General features: G+C 43.8%; 1 long non-coding RNA gene across 1 annotated transcript in view; it reads right to left on the reverse strand.

Annotated features, from left to right (window-relative positions):
* LOC307181462 overlaps positions 1 to 17026 on the reverse strand; it is a 58474-nt gene that overhangs the window by 32206 nt on the left and 9242 nt on the right. The window contains exon 2 of the long non-coding RNA XR_013826829.1: positions 15150 to 15235. This is a non-coding gene — a long non-coding RNA (uncharacterized lncRNA). The remainder of the gene's footprint in view (positions 1 to 15149; positions 15236 to 17026) is intronic.

The raw sequence follows: 17026 nt of genomic DNA on the forward strand, positions 1-17026 counted from the left end.
CAAATATGTCTCAGTTTTCCTCCCCTGGTACTCGGGTGCAACATTCCAGACGCTTTACTAACACTCTCCCCACTTGGAGAGTCAGTCCCTTTAACCTCCTGTTTGGCCCAGTTTGCAATTTCTGCGGAAGATGAACAGGAATAGCGAGAACCAATGAGAGGCTAGCTGGAGGTGTCTGGACGGGCAAATTTAACTCTCATTTCCCACCAGGAAGAGGAAATAACCAAAGGCTCAGCGTGCCGTGCCGGAACCAGATTAGGGCCTGAAGCCATCCTGCGGTGTTGCGGCCAGCTCAAAAGAAAGCGAGTTGAAGAAAGGAGCTCAGGGGCACTGTAATTCACAAACCTGCAGAGTTATAAATGACAGCTATCGTCCAAAAATAGACTGAAGTAAGGCTGCCAAGAAGACTTGAAAGCGGGGCAGAATTGCAGGAAACCGATTTCAGGAGGTAGACTGGAATTGCATTGAAAGCATAGGAAAAGAGGCAGAACGTCCACAATGATGCACTTGGCCAAAAAGGGCGTATGCGTTTTTTCCTGAATATATTCAGGAAAAAACGCATATGCCCTTTTTGGCCAACCAAGCAAGCTTGCAAAGGAAATCTGCACTACAATGAAGTCTCACTTCCCCCCGGTCAAAAGGGCCATCTGAAAAAAGTGTAAAATCCAGAAAGGCAGGACAGGCCATGGAGAACTGGGAGCCTTGTTATGCTGATGGGCGGGATGTAAATTGCCAACAACCACTCGGGAGAAGTGTATGGTGTTTCCTGAAACATCGAAAAAACAAAGCAACAGAACCTAGGGCACTTCCACTTATGATCCTATAGCTTAGGGAAATTAAAATCAAAAAGACACAGCCACCCCAAAGTTTGGAACGGCTCTGTTTACAAGAACCTCGTTTACAGTACAAGTTCAACATTGCAGAAAGTGAAAAATGGATAAAGAAGTTGTGGTATTTAGTTACAAACAATATCACTCAGCAATGAAATCTGTGTCATCAGGCCCTTAGCAGCACAATGAGTGGATTCAGGTATGATGATTCTAACTGAAATAAGTCACACAGAAAAAGAAACATCATAAGATATCAGTAATACACGGAATGTAAACTTGGCTACACAGGAACTGAATTACAGAACAGAACAGGGTCTCAAATTTCGAAAACCAACTTATGCTTGCTTAAGGGTAAAGGTGAGTTGGGGTGCTGCATAAAACCAGAGATTGAAATGAGCACAAAGTTCCTTAAGCCAAATATGGAATAGACAAGAGCTACTCCTTGCTCAACGAAATGGACTCAACACCGCATATTAAACGCCTAAGAATGTACCTGACTAGTAAGTATCTTAAAACCTATAGATTGCTATGTCTCCGAAAGAGAATCAAGCATGTGTACAGGGGCATAAACGCAGCAGTGATAGGATTGGAGAGGTTCAGTGAGCAAATGAAGACCTTTGAAGTCATATTGCATGGTACCCATTCCACGGGTTTCAACTACGCAGATTTTAGGTATTCTTCCTTCAGCTAAAACATGCATGTGGAACCCAGAGTATGATCAACCATGTGATCGGGAGACGTGTTCAAATATGTCTCAGCTTTCCTCCCCTGGTACTCGGGTGCAACATTCCAGACGCTTTACTAACACTCTCCCGACTTGGAGAGTCAGTCCCTTTAACCTCCTGTTTGGCCCAGTTTGCAATTTCTGCGGAAGATGAACAGGAATAGCGAGAACCAATGAGAGTCTACTGGAGGTGTCTGGACGGGCAAATTTAACTCTCATTTCCCACCAGGAAGAGGAAATAACCAAAGGCTCAGCGTGCCGTACCGGAACCAGATTAGGGCCTGAAGCCATCCTGCGGTGTTGCGGCCAGCTCAAAAGAAAGCGAGTTGAAGAAAGGAGCTCAGGGGCACTGTAATTCACAAACCTGCAGAGTTATAAATGACAGCTATCGTCCAAAAATAGACTGAAGTAAGGCTGCCAAGAGGACTTGAAAGCGGGGCAGAATTGCAGGAAACCGATTTCAGGAGGTAGACTGGAATTGCATTGAAAGCATAGGAAAAGAGGCAGAACGTCCACAATGATGCACTTGGCCAAAAAGGGCGTATGCGTTTTTTCCTGAATATATTCAGGAAAAAACGCATACGCCCTTTTTGGCCAACCAAGCAAGCTTGCAAAGGAAATCTGCACTACAATGAAGTCTCACTTCCCCCCGGTCAAAAGGGCCATCTGAAAAAAGTGTAAAATCAAGAAAGGCAGGACAGGACATGGAGAACTGGGAGCCTTGTTATGCTGATGGGCGGGATGTAAATTGCCAACAGCCACTCCGGAGAAGTGTATGGTGTTTCCTGAAACATCTAAAAAACAAAGCAACAGAGCCTAGTGCACTTCCACTTATGGTCCTATAGCTTAGGGAAATTAAAATCAAAAAGACACAGCCACCCCAAAGTTTGGGACGCCTCTGTTTACAAGAACCTCGTTTACCGTAAAAGTTCAATATCACAGAAAGTGAAAAATGGATAAAGAAGTTGTGGTACTCATGTACAAAGCAATATCACTCAGCAATGAAATCTATGTCACCAGGCCCGTAGCAGCATAATGAGTGGATTCGGGTATGGTGATTCTAACTGAAATAAGTCACACAGAAAAAGAAACATCATAAGATATCAGTAATACACGGAATGTAAACTTGGCTACACAGGAACTGAATTACAGAACAGAACAGGGTCTCAAATTTAGAAAACCAACTTATGCTTGCTTAAGGGGAAAGGTGAGTTGGGGTGCTGCATAAAACCAGAGATTGAAATGAGCACAAAGTTCCTTAAGCCAAATATGGAATAGACAAGAGCTACTCCTTGCTCAACGAAATGGACTCAACACCGCATATTAAACGCCTAAGAATGTACCTGACTAGTAAGTATCTTAAAACCTATAGATTGCTATGTCTCCGAAAGAGAATCAAGCATGTGTACAGGGGCATAAACGCAGCAGTGATAGGATTGGAGAGGTTCAGTGAGCAAATGAAGACCTTTGAAGTCATATTGCATGGTACCCATTCCACGGGTTTCAACTACGCAGATTTTAGGTATTCTTCCTTCAGCTAAAACATGCATGTGGAACCCAGAGTATGATCAACCATGTGATCGGGAGACGTGTTCAAATATGTCTCAGTTTTCCTCCCCTGGTACTCGGGTGCAACATTCCAGACGCTTTACTAACACTCTCCCCACTTGGAGAGTCAGTCCCTTTAACCTCCTGTTTGGCCCAGTTTGCAATTTCTGCGGAAGATGAACAGGAATAGCGAGAACCAATGAGAGGCTAGCTGGAGGTGTCTGGACGGGCAAATTTAACTCTCATTTCCCACCAGGAAGAGGAAATAACCAAAGGCTCAGCGTGCCGTGCCGGAACCAGATTAGGGCCTGAAGCCATCCTGCGGTGTTGCGGCCAGCTCAAAAGAAAGCGAGTTGAAGAAAGGAGCTCAGGGGCACTGTAATTCACAAACCTGCAGAGTTATAAATGACAGCTATCGTCCAAAAATAGACTGAAGTAAGGCTGCCAAGAGGACTTGAAAGCGGGGCAGAATTGCAGGAAACCGATTTCGGGAGGTAGACTGGAATTGCATTGAAAGCATAGGAAAAGAGGCAGAACGTCCACAATGATGCACTTGGCCAAAAAGGGCGTATGCGTTTTTTCCTGAATATATTCAGGAAAAAACGCATACGCCCTTTTTGGCCAACCAAGCAAGCTTGCAAAGGAAATCTGCACTACAATGAAGTCTCACTTCCCCCCGGTCAAAAGGGCCATCTGAAAAAAGTGTAAAATCCAGAAAGGCAGGACAAGACATGGAGAACTGGGAGCCTTGTTATGCTGATGGGCGGGATGTAAATTGCCAACAGCCACTCCGGAGAAGTGTATGGTGTTTCCTGAAACATCTAAAAAACAAAGCAACAGAGCCTAGTGCACTTCCACTTATGGTCCTATAGCTTAGGGAAATTAAAATCAAAAAGACACAGCCACCCCAAAGTTTGGGACGCCTCTGTTTACAAGAACCTCGTTTACCGTACAAGTTCAATATCACAGAAAGTGAAAAATGGATAAAGAAGTTGTGGTACTCATGTACAAACAATATCACTCAGCAATGAAATCTATGTCACCAGGCCCGTAGCAGCATAATGAGTGGATTCGGGTATGGTGATTCTAACTGAAATAAGTCACACAGAAAAAGGAACATCATAAGATATCAGTAATACACGGAATGTAAACTTGGCTACACAGGAACTGAATTACAGAACAGAACAGGGTCTCAAATTTAGAAAACCAACTTATGCTTGCTTAAGGGGAAAGGTGAGTTGGGGTGCTGCATAAAACCAGAGATTGAAATGAGCACAAAGTTCCTTAAGCCAAATATGGAATAGACAAGAGCTACTCCTTGCTCAACGAAGTGGACTCAACACCGCATATTAAACGCCTAAGAATGTACCTGACTAGTAAGTATCTTAAAACCTATAGATTGCTATGTCTCCAAAAGAGAATCAAGCATGTGTACAGGGGCATAAACGCAGCAGTGATAGGATTGGAGAGGTTCAGTGAGCAAATGAAGACCTTTGAAGTCATATTGCATGGTACCAATCCACGGGTTTCAACTACACAGATTTTAGGTATTCTTCCTTCAGCTAAAACATGCATGTGGAACCCAAGTATGATCAACCATGTGAACAGGAGACGTGTTCAAATATGTCTCAGTTTTCCTCCCCTGGTACTCGGGTGCAACATTCCAGACGCTTTACTAACACTCACCCCACTTGGAAAGTGAGCGCCTTTAACCTCCTGTTTGGCCCAGTTTGCAATTTCTGCGGAAGATGAACAAGAATAGCGAGAACCAATGAGGGCTAGCTGGAGGTGTCTGGACGGGCAAATTTAACTCTCATTTCCCACCAGGAAGAGGAAATAACCAAAGGCTCAGTGTGCCGTGCCGGAACCAGATTAGGGCCTGAAGCCATCCTGCGGTGTTGCGGCCAGGTCACAAGAAAGCGAGTTGAAGAAAGGAGCTCAGGGGCACTGTAATTCACAAACCTGCAGAGTTATAAATGACACCTATCGTCCAAAAATAGACTGAAGTAAGGCTGCCAAGAGGACTTGAAAGCAGGGCAGAATTGCAGGAAACCGATTTCAGGAGGTAGACTGGAATTGCATTGAAAGCATAGGAAAAGAGGCAGAACGTCCACAATGATGCACTTGGCCAAAAAGGGCGTATGCGTTTTTTCCTGAATATATTCAGGATAAAACGCATACGCCCTTTTTGGCCAACCAAGCAAGCTTGCAAAGGAAATCTGCACTACAATGAAGTCTCACTTCCCCCCGGTCAAAAGGGCCATCTGAAAAAAGTGTAAAATCCAGAAAGGCAGGACAGGCCATGGAGAACTGGGAGCCTTGTTATGCTGAAGGGCGGGATATAAATTGCCAACAAACACTCGGGAGAAGTGTATGGTGTTTCCTGAAACATCTAAAAAACAAAGCAACAGAGCCTAGGGCACTGCCACTTATGATCCTATAGCTTAGGGAATTTAAAATCAAAAAGACACAGCCACCCCAAAGTTTCGAACGGTTCTGTTTACAAGAACCTCGTTTACAGTACAAGTTCAACATTGCAGAAAGTGAAAAATGGATAAAGAAGTTGTGGTATTTAGTTACAAAGCAATATCACTCAGCAATGAAATCTGTGTCATCAGGCCCTTAGCAGCACAATGAGTGGATTCAGGTATGATGATTCTAACTGAAATAAGTCACACAGAAAAAGAAACATCATAAGATATCAGTAATACACGGAATGTAAACTTGGCTACACAGGAACTGAATTACAGAACAGAACAGGGTCTCAAATTTAGAAAACCAACTTATGCTTGCTTAAGGGGAAAGGTGAGTTGGGGTGCTGCATAAAACTAGAGATTGAAATGAGCACAAAGTTCCTTAAGCCAAATATGGAATAGACAAGAGCTACTCCTTGCTCAACGAAATGGACTCAACACCGCATATTAAACGCCTAAGAATGTACCTGACTAGTAAGTATCTTAAAACCTATAGATTGCTATGTCTCCGAAAGAGAATCAAGCATGTGTACAGGGGCATAAACGCAGCAGTGATAGGATTGGAGAGGTTCAGTGAGCAAATGAAGACCTTTGAAGTCATATTGCATGGTACCCATTCCACGGGTTTCAACTAAGCAGATTTTAGGTATTCTTCCTTAAGCTAAAATATGCATGTGGAACCCAGAGTATGATCAACCATGTGATCGGGAGACGTGTTCAAATATGTCTCAGTTTTCCTCCCCTGGTACTCGGGTGCAACATTCCAGACGCTTTACTAACACTCTCCCCACTTGGAGAGTCAGTCCCTTTAACCTCCTGTTTGGCCCAGTTTGCAATTTCTGCGGAAGATGAACAGGAATAGCGAGAACCAATGAGAGGCTAGCTGGAGGTGTCTGGACGGGCAAATTTAACTCTCATTTCCCACCAGGAAGAGGAAATAACCAAAGGCTCAGCGTGCCGTACCGGAACCAGATTACGGCCTGAAGCCATCCTGCGGTGTTGCGGCCAGCCCAAAAGAAAGCGAGTTGAAGAAAGGAGCTCAGGGGCACTGTAATTCACAAACCTGCAGAGTTATAAATGACAGCTATCGTCCAAAAATAGACTGAAGTAAGGCTGCCAAGAGGACTTGAAAGCGGGGCAGAATTGCAGGAAACCGATTTCAGGAGGTAGACTGGAATTGCATTGAAAGCATAGGAAAAGAGGCAGAACGTCCACAATGATGCACTTGGCCAAAAAGGGCGTATGCGTTTTTTCCTGAATATATTCAGGAAAAAACGCATACGCCCTTTTTGGCCAACCAAGCAAGCTTGCAAAGGAAATCTGCACTACAATGAAGTCTCACTTCCCCCCGGTCAAAAGGGCCATCTGAAAAAAGTGTAAAATCCAGAAAGGCAGGACAGGCCATGGAGAACTGGGAGCCTTGTTATGCTGATGGGCGGGATGTAAATTGCCAACAGCCACTCCGGAGAAGTGTATGGTGTTTCCTGAAACATCTAAAAAACAAAGCAACAGAGCCTAGTGCACTTCCACTTATGGTCCTATAGCTTAGGGAAATTAAAATCAAAAAGACACAGCCACCCCAAAGTTTGGGACGCCTCTGTTTACAAGAACCTCGTTTACTGTACAAGTTCAATATCACAGAAAGTGAAAAATGGATAAAGAAGTTGTGGTATTTAGTTACAAAGCAATATCACTCAGCAATGAAATCTGTGTCATCAGGCCCTTAGCAGCACAATGAGTGGATTCAGGTATGATGATTCTAACTGAAATAAGTCACACAGAAAAAGAAACATCATAAGATATCAGTAATACACGGAATGTAAACTTGGCTACACAGGAACTGAATTACAGAACAGAACAGGGTCTCAAATTTAGAAAACCAACTTATGCTTGCTTAAGGGGAAAGGTGAGTTGGGGTGCTGCATAAAACCAGAGATTGAAATGAGCACAAAGTTCCTTAAGCCAAATATGGAATAGACAAGAGCTACTCCTTGCTCAACGAAATGGACTCAACACCGCATATTAAACGCCTAAGAATGTACCTGACTAGTAAGTATCTTAAAACCTATAGATTGCTATGTCTCCGAAAGAGAATCAAGCATGTGTACAGGGGCATAAACGCAGCAGTGATAGGATTGGAGAGGTTCAGTGAGCAAATGAAGACCTTTGAAGTCATATTGCATGGTACCCATTCCACGGGTTTCAACTACGCAGATTTTAGGTATTCTTCCTTCAGCTAAAACATGCATGTGGAACCCAGAGTATGATCAACCATGTGATCGGGAGACGTGTTCAAATATGTCTCAGTTTTCCTCCCCTGGTACTCGGGTGCAACATTCCAGACGCTTTACTAACACTCTCCCCACTTGGAGAGTCAGTCCCTTTAACCTCCTGTTTGGCCCAGTTTGCAATTTCTGCGGAAGATGAACAGGAATAGCGAGAACCAATGAGAGGCTAGCTGGAGGTGTCTGGACGGGCAAATTTAACTCTCATTTCCCACCAGGAAGAGGAAATAACCAAAGGCTCAGCGTGCCGTGCCGGAACCAGATTAGGGCCTGAAGCCATCCTGCGGTGTTGCGGCCAGCTCAAAAGAAAGCGAGTTGAAGAAAGGAGCTCAGGGGCACTGTAATTCACAAACCTGCAGAGTTATAAATGACAGCTATCGTCCAAAAATAGACTGAAGTAAGGCTGCCAAGAGGACTTGAAAGCGGGGCAGAATTGCAGGAAACCGATTTCAGGAGGTAGACTGGAATTGCATTGAAAGCATAGGAAAAGAGGCAGAACGTCCACAATGATGCACTTGGCCGAAAAGGGCGTATGCGTTTTTTCCTGAATATATTCAGGAAAAAACGCATACGCCCTTTTTGGCCAACCAAGCAAGCTTGCAAAGGAAATCTGCACTACAATGAAGTCTCACTTCCCCCCGGTCAAAAGGGCCCTCTGAAAAAAGTGTAAAATCCAGAAAGGCAGGACAGGCCATGGAGAACTGGGAGCCTTGTTATGCTGATGGGCGGGATGTAAATTGCCAACAACCACTTGGGAGAAGTGTATGGTGTTTCCTGAAACATCTAAAAAACAAAGCAACAGAACCTAGGGCACTTCCACTTATGGTCCTATAGCTTAGGGAAATTAAAATCAAAAAGACACAGCCACCCCAAAGTTTGGAACGGCTCTGTTTACAAGAACCTCGTTTACAGTACAAGTTCAACATCGCAGAAAGTGAAAAATGGATAAAGAAGTTGTGGTATTTACTTACAAAGCAATATCACTCAGCAATGAAATCTGTGTCATCAGGCCCTTAGCAGCACAATGAGTGGATTCAGGTATGATGATTCTAACTGAAATAAGTCACACAGAAAAAGAAACATCATAAGATATCAGTAATACACGGAATGTAAACTTGGCTACACAGGAACTGAATTACAGAACAGAACAGGGTCTCAAATTTAGAAAACCAACTTATGCTTGCTTAAGGGTAAAGGTGAGTTGGGGTGCTGCATAAAACCAGAGATTGAAATGAGCACAGATAAAGTTCCTTAAGCCAAATATGGAACAGACAAGAGCTACTCCTTGCTCAACGAAATGGACTCAACACCGCATATTAAACGCCTAAGAATGTACCTGACTAGTAAGTATCTTAAAACCTATGGATTGCTATGTCTCCGAAAGAGAATCAAGCGTGTGTACAGGGGCATAAACGCAGCAGTGATAGGATTGGAGAGGTTCGGTGAGCAAATGAAGACCCTTTGAAGTCATATTGCATGGTACCCATTACAAGGGTCTCAACTCTCCAGGTTTAAGGTATTCTTCCTTCAGCTAAAACATGCATGTGGAACCCAGAGTATGATCAACCATGTGAACGGGAGACGTGTTCAAATATGTCTCAGTTTTCCTCCCCTGGTACTCGGGTGCAACATTCCAGACGCTTTACTAACACTCTCCCCACTTGGAGAGTCAGCGCCTTTAACCTCCTGTTTGGCCCAGTTTGCAATTTCTGCGGAAGATGAACAGGAATAGCGAGAACCAATGAGAGGCTAGCTGGAGGTGTCTGGACGGGCAAATTTAACTCTCATTTCCCACCAGTAAGAGGAAATAACCAAAGGCTCAGCGTGCCGTACCGGAACCAGATTAGGGCCTGAAGCCATCCTGCGGTGTTGCGGCCAGCTCAAAAGAAAGCGAGTTGAAGAAAGGAGCTCAGGGGCACTGTAATTCACAAACCTGCAGAGTTATAAATGACAGCTATCGTCCAAAAATAGACTGAAGTAAGGCTGCCAAGAGGACTTGAAAGTGGGGCAGAATTGCAGGAAACCTATTTCAGGAGGTAGACTGGAATTGTATTGAAAGCATAGGAAAAGAGGCAGAACGTCCACAATGATGCACTTGGCCAAAAAGGGCGTATGCGTTTTTTCCTGAATATATTCAGGAAAAAACGCATACGCCCTTTTTGGCCAACCAAGCAAGCTTGCAAAGGAAATCTGCACTACAATGAAGTCTCACTTCCCCCCGGTCAAAAGGGCCATCTGAAAAAAGTGTAAAATCCAGAAAGGCAGGACAGGCCATGGAGAACTGGGAGCCTTGTTATGCTGATGGGCGGGATGTAAATTGCCAACAACCACTCGGGAGAAGTGTATGGTGTTTCCTGAAACATCTAAAAAACAAAGCAACAGAACCTAGGGCACTTCCACTTATGGTCCTATAGCTTAGGGAAATTAAAATCAAAAAGACACAGCCACCCCAAAGTTTGGAACGGCTCTGTTTACAAGAACCTCGTTTACAGTACAAGTTCAACATTGCAGAAAGTGAAAAATGGATAAAGAAGTTGTGGTATTTAGTTACAAAGCAATATCACTCAGCAATGAAATCTGTGTCATCAGGCCCTTAGCAGCACAATGACTGGATTCAGGTATGATGATTCTAACTGAAATAAGTCACACAGAAAAAGAAACATCATAAGATATCAGTAATACACGGAATGTAAACTTGGCTACACAGGAACTGAATTACAGAACAGAACAGGGTCTCAAATTTAGAAAACCAACTTATGCTTGCTTAAGGGGAAAGGTGAGTTGGGGTGCTGCATAAAACCAGAGATTGAAATGAGCACAAAGTTCCTTAAGCCAAATATGGAATAGACAAGAGCTACTCCTTGCTCAACGAAATGGACTCAACACCGCATATTAAACGCCTAAGAATGTACCTGACTAGTAAGTATCTTAAAACCTATAGATTGCTATGTCTCCGAAAGAGAATCAAGCATGTGTACAGGGGCATAAACGCAGCAGTGATAGGATTGGAGAGGTTCAGTGAGCAAATGAAGACCTTTGAAGTCATATTGCATGGTACCCATTCCACGGGTTTCAACTACGCAGATTTTAGGTATTCTTCCTTCAGCTAAAACATGCATGTGGAACCCAGAGTATGATCCACCATGTGATCGGGAGACGTGTTCAAATATGTCTCAGTTTTCCTCCCCTGGTACTCGGGTGCAACATTCCAGACGCTTTACTAACACTCTCCCCACTTGGAGAGTCAGTCCCTTTAACCTCCTGTTTGGCCCAGTTTGCAATTTCTGCGGAAGATGAACAGGAATAGCGAGAACCAATGAGAGGCTAGCTGGAGGTGTCTGGACGGGCAAATTTAACTCTCATTTCCCACCAGGAAGAGGAAATAACCAAAGGCTCAGCGTGCCGTACCGGAACCAGATTAGGGCCTGAAGCCATCCTGCGGTGTTGCGGCCAGCTCAAAAGAAAGCGAGTTGAAGAAAGGAGCTCAGGGGCACTGTAATTCACAAACCTGCAGAGTTATAAATGACAGCTATCGTCCAAAAATAGACTGAAGTAAGGCTGCCAAGAGGACTTGAAAGCGGGGCAGAATTGCAGGAATCCGATTTCAGGAGGTAGACTGGAATTGCATTGAAAGCATAGGAAAAGAGGCAGAACGTCCACAATGATGCACTTGGCCAAAAAGGGCGTATGCGTTTTTTCCTGAATATATTCAGGAAAAAACGCATACGCCCTTTTTGGCCAACCAAGCAAGCTTGCAAAGGAAATCTGCACTACAATGAAGTCTCACTTCCCCCGGTAAAAAGGGCCATCTGAAAAAAGTGTAAAATCCAGAAAGGCAGAACAGGCCATGGAGAACTGGGAGCCTTGTTATGCTGATGGGCGGGATGTAAATTGCCAACAACCACTCGGGAGAAGTGTATGGTGTTTCCTGAAACATCTAAAAAACAAAGCAACAGAACCTAGGGCACTTCCACTTATGGTCCTATAGCTTAGGGAAATTAAAATCAAAAAGACACAGCCACCCCAAAGTTTGGAACGGCTCTGTTTACAAGAACCTCGTTTACAGTACAAGTTCAACATCGCAGAAAGTGAAAAATGGATAAAGAAGTTGTGGTATTTACTTACAAAGCAATATCACTCAGCAATGAAATCTGTGTCATCAGGCCCTTAGCAGCACAATGAGTGGATTCAGGTATGATGATTCTAACTGAAATAAGTCACACAGAAAAAGAAACATCATAAGATATCAGTAATACATGGAATGTAAACTTGGCTACACAGGAACTGAATTACAGAACAGGACAGGGTCTCAAATTTAGAAAACCAACTTATGCTTGCTTAAGGGTAAAGGTGAGTTGGGGTGCTGCATAAAACCAGAGATTGAAATGAGCACAGATAAAGTTCCTTAAGCCAAATATGTAATAGACAAGAGCTACTCCTTGCTCAACGAAATGGACTCAACACCGCATATTAAACGCCTAAGAATGTACCTGACTAGTAAGTATCTTAAAACCTATGGATTGCTATGTCTCCGAAAGAGAATCAAGCATGTGTACAGGGGCATAAACGCAGCAGTGATAGGATTGGAGAGGTTCGGTGAGCAAATGAAGACCCTTTGAAGTCATATTGCATGGTACCCATTCCACGGGTTTCAACTACCCAGGTTTTAGGTATTCTTCCTTCAGCTAAAACATGCATGTGGAACCCAGAGTATGATCAACCATGTGATCGGGAGACGTGTTCAAATATGTCTCAGTTTTCGTACCCTGGTACTCGGGTGCAACATTCCAGACGCTTTACTAACACTCTCCCGACTTGGAGAGTCAGTCCCTTTAACCTCCTGTTTGGCCCAGTTTGCAATTTCTGCGGAAGATGAACAGGAATAGCGAGAACCAATGAGAGACTAGCTGGAGGTGTCTGGACGGGCAAATTTAACTCTCATTTCCCACCAGGAATAGGAATTAACCAAAGGCTCAGCGTGCCGTGCCAGAACCAGATTACGGCCTGAAGCCATCCTGCGGTGTTGCGGCCAGCTCACAAGAAAGCGAGTTGAAGAAAGGAGCTCAGGGGCACTGTAATTCACAAACCTGCAGAGTTATAAATGACAGCTATCGTCCAAAAATAGACTGAAGTAAGGCTGCCAAGAGGACTTGAAAGCGGGGCAGAATTGCAGGAAACCGATTTCAGGAGGTAGACTGGAATTGCATTGAAAGCATAGGAAAAGAGGCAGAACGTCCACAATGATGCACTTGGCCAAAAAGGGCGTATGCGTTTTTTCCTGAATATATTCAGGAAAAAACGCATACGCCCTTTTTGGCCAACCAAGCAAGCTTGCAAAGGAAATCTGCACTACAATGAAGTCTCACTTCCCCCCCACCCCCGGTCAAAAGGGCCATCTGAAAAAAGTGTAAAATCCAGAAAGGCAGGACAGGCCATGGAGAACTGGGAGCCTTGTTATGCTGATGGGCGGGATGTAAATTGCCAACAACCACTTGGGAGAAGTGTATGGTGTTTCCTGAAACATCTAAAAAACAAAGCAACAGAGCCTAGGGCACTTCCACTTATGGTCCTATAGCTTAGGGAAATTAAAATCAAAAAGACACAGCCACCCCAAAGTTTGGGACGACTCTGTTTACAAGAACCTCGTTTGCAGTACAAGTTCAACATCGCAGAAAGTGAAAAATGGATAAAGAAGTTGTGGTATTTACTTACAAAGCAATATCACTCAGCAATGAAATCTGTGTCATCAGGCCCTTAGCAGCACAATGAGTGGATTCAGGTATGATGATTCTAACTGAAATAAGTCACACAGAAAAAGAAACATCATAAGATATCAGTAATACACGGAATGTAAACTTGGCTACACAGGAACTGAATTACAGAACAGAACAGGGTCTCAAATTTAGAAAACCAACTTATGCTTGCTTAAGGGGAAAGGTGAGTTGGGGTGCTGCATAAAACCAGAGATTGAAATGAGCACAGATAAAGTTCCTTAAGCCAAATATGGAATAGACAAGAGCTACTCCTTGCTCAACGAAATGGACTCAACACCGCATATTAAACGCCTAAGAATGTACCTGACTAGTAAGTATCTTAAAACCTATGGATTGCTATGTCTCCGAAAGAGAATCAAGCATGTGTACAGGGGCATAAACGCAGCAGTGATAGGATTGGAGATGTTCGGTGAGCAAATGAAGACCCTTTGAAGTCATATTGCATGGTACCCATTCCACGGGTTTCAACTACCCAGGTTTTAGGTATTCTTCCTTCAGCTAAAACATGCATGTGGAACCCAGAGTATGATCAACCATGTGAACGGAAGACGTGTTCAAATATGTCTCAGTTTTCCTCCCCTGGTACTCGGGTGCAACATTCCAGACGCTTTACTGACACTCTCCCCACTTGGAGAGTCAGCGCCTTTAACCTCCTGTTTGGCCCAGTTTGCAATTTCTGCGGAAGATGAACAGGAATAGCGAGAACCAATGAGAGGCTAGCTGGAGGTGTCTGGACGGGCAAATTTAACTCTCATTTCCCACCAGTAAGAGGAAATAACCAAAGGCTCAGCGTGCCGTACCGGAACCAGATTAGGGCCTGAAGCCATCCTGCGGTGTTGCGGCCAGCTCAAAAGAAAGCGAGTTGAAGAAAGGAGCTCAGGGGCACTGTAATTCACAAACCTGCAGAGTTATAAATGACAGCTATCGTCCAAAAATAGACTGAAGTAAGGCTGCCAAGAGGACTTGAAAGCGGGGCAGAATTGCAGGAAACCTATTTCAGGAGGTAGACTGGAATTGCATTGAAAGCATAGGAAAAGAGGCAGAACGTCCACAATGATGCACTTGGCCAAAAAGGGCGTATGCGTTTTTTCCTGAATATATTCAGGAAAAAACGCATACGCCCTTTTTGGCCAACCAAGCAAGCTTGCAAAGGAAATCTGCACTACAATGAAGTCTCACTTCCCCCCGGTCAAAAGGGCCATCTGAAAAAAGTGTAAAATCCAGAAAGGCAGGACAGGCCATGGAGAACTGGGAGCCTTGTTATGCTGATGGGCGGGATGTAAATTGCCAACAACCACTTGGGAGAAGTGTATGGTGTTTCCTGAAACATCTAAAAAACAAAGCAACAGAGCCTAGGGCACTTCCACTTATGGTCCTATAGCTTAGGGAAATTAAAATCAAAAAGACACAGCCACCCCAAAGTTTGGAATGGCTCTGTTTACAAGAACCTCGTTTAAAGTACAAGTTCAACATCGCAGAAAGTGAAAAATGGATAAAGAAGTTGTGGTATTCACTTAAAAAGCAATATCACTCAGCAATGAAATCTATGTCATCAGGCCCTTAGCAGCACAATGAGTGGATTCAGGTACGATGATTCTAACTGAAATAAGTCACACAGAAAAAGAAACATCATAAGATATCAGTAATACACGGAATGGAAACTTCGGTACACAGGAACTGAATTACAGAACAGAACAGGGTCTCAAATTTAGAAAACCAACTTATGCTTGCTTAAGGGTAAAGGTGAGTTGGGGTGCTGCATAAAACCAGAGATTGAAATGAGCACAGATAAAGTTCCTTAAGCCAAATATGGAATAGACAAGAGCTACTCCTTGCTCAACGAAATCGACTCAACACCGCATATTAAACGCCTAAGAATGTACCTGACTAGTAAGTATCTTAAAACCTATGGATTGCTATGTCTCTGAAAGAGAATCAAGCATGTGGACAGGGACATAAACGAAGCAGTGATAGGACTGGAGAGGTTCGGTGAGCAAATGAAGACCCTTTGAAGTCATATTGCATGGTACCCATTCCACGGGTTTCAACTACCCAGGTTTTAGGTATTCTTCCTTCAGCTAAAACATGCATGTGGAACCCAGAGTATGATCAACCATGTGAACGGGAGACGTGTTCAAATATGTCTCAGTTTTCCTCCCCTGGTACTCGGGTGCAACATTCCAGACGCTTTACTAACACTCTCCCCACTTGGAAAGTGAGCGCCTTTAAACTCCTGTTTGGCCCAGTTTGCAATTTCTGCGGAAGATGAACAAGAATAGCGAGAACCAATGAGAGGCTAGCTGGAGGTGTCTGGACGGGCAAATTTAACTCTCATTTCCCACCAGGAAGAGGAAATAACCAAAGGCTCAGTGTGCCGTGCCGGAACCAGATTAGGGCCTGAAGCCATCCTGCGGTGTTGCGGCCAGGTCACAAGAAAGCGAGTTGAAGAAAGGAGCTCAGGGGCACTGTAATTCACAAACCTGCAGAGTTATAAATGACACCTATCGTCCAAAAATAGACTGAAGTAAGGCTGCCAAGAGGACTTGAAAGCGGGGCAGAATTGCAGGAAACCGATTTCAGGAGGTAGACTGGAATTGCATTGAAAGCATAGGAAAAGAGGCAGAACGTCCACAATGATGCACTTGGCCAAAAAGGGCGTATGCGTTTTTTCCTGAATATATTCAGGGAAAAACGCATACGCCCTTTTTGGCCAACCAAGCAAGCTTGCAAAGGAAATCTGCACTACAATGAAGTCTCACTTCCCCCCGGTCAAAAGGGCCATCTGAAAAAAGTGTAAAATCCAGAAAGGCAGGACAGGCCATGGAGAACTGGGAGCCTTGTTATGCTGAAGGGCGGGATATAAATTGTCAACAAACACTCGGGAGAAGTGTATGGTGTTTCCTGAAACATCTAAAAAACAAAGCAACAGAGCCTAGGGCACTGTCACTTATGATCCTATAGCTTAGGGAATTTAAAATCAAAAAGACACAACCACCCCAAAGTTTCGAACGGTTCTGTTCACAAGAACCTCGTTTACAGTACAAGTTCAACATTGCAGAAAGTGAAAAATGGATAAAGAAGTTGTGGTATTTAGTTACAAAGCAATATCACTCAGCAATGAAATCTGTGTCATCAGGCCCTTAGCAGCACAATGAGTGGATTCAGGTATGATGATTCTAACTGAAATAAGTCACACAGAAAAAGAAACATCATAAGATATCAGTAATACACGGAATGTAAACTTGGCTACACAGGAACTGAATTACAGAACAGAACAGGGTCTCAAATTTAGAAAACCAACTTATGCTTGCTTAAGGGGAAAGGTGAGTTGGGGTGCTGCATAAAACTAGAGATTGAAATGAGCACAAAGTTCCTTAAGCCAAATATGGAA

This window comes from Stenella coeruleoalba (genome assembly GCF_951394435.1).
Source record: "Stenella coeruleoalba genome assembly, contig: scaffold_37, whole genome shotgun sequence".
Lineage (NCBI taxonomy): Eukaryota > Metazoa > Chordata > Mammalia > Artiodactyla > Delphinidae > Stenella > Stenella coeruleoalba.